Source organism: Lolium perenne, chromosome 7, assembly GCF_019359855.2.
Source record: "Lolium perenne isolate Kyuss_39 chromosome 7, Kyuss_2.0, whole genome shotgun sequence".
Classification (NCBI taxonomy): domain Eukaryota; kingdom Viridiplantae; phylum Streptophyta; class Magnoliopsida; order Poales; family Poaceae; genus Lolium; species Lolium perenne.
The window spans coordinates 46,419,510-46,423,572 of record NC_067250.2 but is presented as its reverse complement, the minus strand read 5'-3'; the positions used below and the strand labels follow the sequence as shown (position 1 = coordinate 46,423,572).

The 4,063-nt window shown below is 42.9% G+C and overlaps 1 non-coding gene across 1 annotated transcript; it reads right to left on the bottom strand.

The window, feature by feature from the left end:
• Positions 1 to 2,654: 2,654 nt before the first annotated feature.
• LOC127318200 (small nucleolar RNA R71) lies at positions 2,655 to 2,761 on the bottom strand. Its single transcript, XR_007861754.1, has one exon. It is a non-coding gene; the product is annotated as a small nucleolar RNA R71 (small nucleolar RNA).
• Between the last annotated feature and the right edge of the window lie 1,302 nt (positions 2,762 to 4,063).

Here is a 4,063-nt window from a genome sequence, read left to right as displayed (position 1 = left end):
TTTTTGCACAATGTTATGCTCCGTGGCGGTGGCTCAGCGCTGGGGTGGCACGGCGTGTGGAGGCGGAGGTCGTCGGGTCAGGGCAGGGCACGTGGAGTCGGGGAGAGGAGGAGCCCTAGGTCGGTGGGGACACGGGCCATGCAGCTGCCACACACAGGAGAGGAGGATTAGGCTGAGGTGGAGCCCTTGGCCGCCGGCGATGGCGCATGAGAAGGGATGAAGCCGAGGAGGATGAGGCGGGGACATGGCACGACCGTCGCGCAGGAGACGAGGCTGAGGTCTCTAAGAGCCCTAGGCCGGCTCGGGTAAGATGAGAGTATAGCGAGGAAGGGAGGGAGGAAGGAAGAATAGATAGAGGAAAAAAGAGAGCTCGTGTGTGAGGATAAGGGATGGGTGGCTGGATGGAGATATGGTGGAGATAGTGGGGCAGGTGACCGTTTCGGACTTGCCCGTGTCGCACAACTACATACGATACACCAATGCTAAGTTTTGCCCATTGATACGTCTCAAACGTATCTATAATTTCTTATGTTCCATACTAGTTTTATGACAATACCTACATGCTTTGTGCACACTTTATATCGTTTTGACGCGTTTTCCGGAACTAACCTGTTAACGAGATGCCGAAGTGCCAGTTCCTCTTTTCTGCTGTTTTTGGTTTCAGAAATCCTAGTAAGGAAATATTCTCGGAATCGGACGAAACTAATGCCCAGCACCTTATTTTTCCCGGAAGGTTCCAGAGCATCGAAGAAGTACCGGAGAGGAGCCAGGGGGGGCCCACACGCCAGGGCGGCGCGGCCAAGGGGTGGGGCGCGCCCCCCTAGTGTGTGGGCCCACCAGGCCCCCTCCGAGGCTGCCCTTCGGCCTACTTAAGGTCTCCATCGCGAAAACCCTAGACGGATTGACGAAACAAGAGAAAACCTTCCAGAGCCGCCGCCATCGCGAAACTCCAAATCGGGGGACAGAAGTCTCTGTTCCGGCACCCTGCCGGGACGGGGAATTGCCCCCGGAGTCATCTCCACCGCCGTCTCCACCGCCATCTTCACCGCCATCGCTGTCTCCATGATGAGGAGGGAGTAATTCACCCCCGGGGCTGAGGGCTCCGCTGTAGCTATGTGGTTCATCTCTCTCTTTATGTGATCTAGTTGAATATCATCTATGTGCTACTCTAGTGATGTTATTAAAGTACTCTATTCCTCCTTCACGGTGTAATGGTGACAGTGTGTGCACTGTGTAGTACTTGGCGTAGTCTATGATCATAATCTCTTGTAGGTTATGGAGTTAATTATTAATATGATAGTATTGATGTGATCTATGCCTCCTTCATAGTGTGATGGTGACAGTGTGCATGCTATGTTAGTTCTCGGTGTAATTGTGTTGATCTATCTTGCACTCTAAGGTTATTTAAACATGAATATCGAATATTGTGGAGCTTGTTAACTCCGGCATTGAGGGTTCATGTAATCCTACACAGTTAGTGGTGTTCATCATCCAACAAGAGGGTGTAGAGTGGTTCTATTATGTGATCATTGTCGAGAGTGTCCACTAGTGAAAGCAGGATCCCTGGGCCTTGCTTCCAAGCATCGAATCTCCGTTTGTTTACTGTTTTGTTGCATGTTTACTCGCTGCCATATTTTATTCAGATTGCTATTACCACTCATACTCACCCATATTACTTGCATCTCACTATCTCTTCGCCGAACTAGTGCACCTATTAGGTGTGTTGGGGACACAAGAGACTTCTTGCTTTGTGGTTGCAGGGTTGCTTGAGAGGGATATCTTTGACCTCTTCCTCCCTGAGTTCGATAAACCTTGGGTGATCCACTTAAGGGAAACTTGCTGCTGTTCTACAAACCTCTGCTCTTGGAGGCCCAACACTGTCTACAAGAATAGAAGCACCCGTAGACATCAAGCTATTTTCTGGCGCCGTTGCCGGGGAGGTAAGGTAAAAGGTATTCACATCCTCCGACTACTAAGCTATTTCCTAGTCTTGTTGCCGGTGTGTGAGTGCTCGAAGCTATTTCCTTTAGATCCTGCAATTGCATCTTTTTGTTTCTTGTTTACACTAGTTAGGCATAATGGACAACAATGAGCTTCTTATTCTATTTCCTGATTTAAGACATGAATTGTTTGATGCGAAAATTAAAAAACCTATGGAACCTTATTTGCATGCTAGTAGCGATGTTATTAGTATGAATGCAATTACTGCTAATGCTATGGAGAAGTCTAAGCTTGGGGAAGCTAGTTTTTGTGATCTTTTTAGCTTCCCATCTTTAGGGGAGAAAATTTGCTCCGATAATATTTTACCTCCCATATGCGATAACTCTAATGATGCTTGTGATATTTTAAATGCACCTACTGAAAGTATTCCATATAAAATACCTATTAAAATTATTGAACGTGTTATGGATAACCGCTATGAAGGGGATGGAACTGTCCATCCTGGAGATCATTTACTGTTTTTGCATGAATTATGCGGGTTATTCAAGTGTGCAGGTATCTCTATGGATGAAGTGAAGAAGAAATTATTCTCTATGTCGTTGTCTGGTGAAGCGGCGCATTGGTATAAACTGCTGAAGGATGCGCATCCTCTTGATTGGAAGGATATTGTGCCTCTATTTTATTCTAAATTCTATCCTCCAAGTGAAATTCACAAAAACCGAAACCGAATATATAATTTCTGGCCTCATGATGGAGAAAGTATTGCCCAAGCATGGGAGAGATTGAAGTCTTTAATGCTCAAATGCCCCAATCATGAGCTTCCTGGTAATGTTATTATTGATAATTTCTATGCAAGACTTTCTTTTCAAGACAAGACCTTGCTGGATACTTCTTGTTCTGGATCATTCATGCACAATAAAGAAGAGTTTAAATGGGACCTTCTTAATCGGATTCAGGAGAACGCTGAAGATTGGGAGAACGACAAGGGTAGAGAATCAGGTATAAACTATGATTATGAATGCATTGAAACTTTTATGGATACTGGTAAATTTTGAAATATGAGTGCTACCTATGGTCTTGACTCTCAAGTTGCTGCAAATCTTTATAAAGCTTTTGCCTCTCATTTTGAATTGCCTAGGAAGAATTTTGATAAGTATCATGAACCTTTTAAAGAGGCTTGTATGAAGGATGAAATTGTTGTTAATGATTGCAATAAACATGCTCAAACTCCTAAGAATGCTATTTCCTATAAGCATGTTAATTTTTGTGGAATGCATAGACCTTGTGGAATTAATCAAATCGAAGATGAATATTGTATCCATCATACTAATGAAAAAACTAGAAAGTGGTCTAGGGCGCTAGATGATCTTGGTAAAAAAGTTTGTGTCCTCTATCCTTTTATTTGTGAACTTTGCCATAGAGTGGGTCATTTTAATTTTCAATGCTCCTCCAATGATAATTTGAACCCTATGAGCGCTGCAAATTTGTATTGTGATGATGAAATTACTCCTAATCAGCATGATGAACTTACTTTATTTTTGTGGTGTGAAGAGTTATCAAGAAAAATTTCTTTGTTAGATATTAATGATCTTGATGTTGATGATGTCCTGCATGGGTGTTTTTCTTATTGCATTGATAATTGCCATACAAATACTTACATACAAAATATTTTAGAAGATGACACCTTGCCAAAATATGATAGGACCGCTGTGTGTTTTGAACTTATTAATGAAAAGGAGGAATCCTCCCAAGTTTCTTCTATTGTTTCTGGAAATAAAGCAGGTTATGTGGAGAAGCCTCTCATCAAGCCTCTCCCTCCTAAAGAATGGAACGAGGAAAAGGAGAAGAAGAAAAAGAAGAAGGGGAATAAAAAGAAAGAGGTAACAGCATATCCCCGCGTGTATGAGATAACGATAGGTAACCGTAAGTATGTTGCTCCTGATGATTATTATGATAATGAATCTAAATACAATGATCTTCCTATGCCCTTTACCTACATTAGTGATCATGATTTGGAAGAGCACACTACTTTTGATATTGCAAATCTCTGGGAAACTAAGTCTGAAAATGATGATGTTAATAATTACCATAGTATCAGTACTATCCATGCTTCCTCCCATAA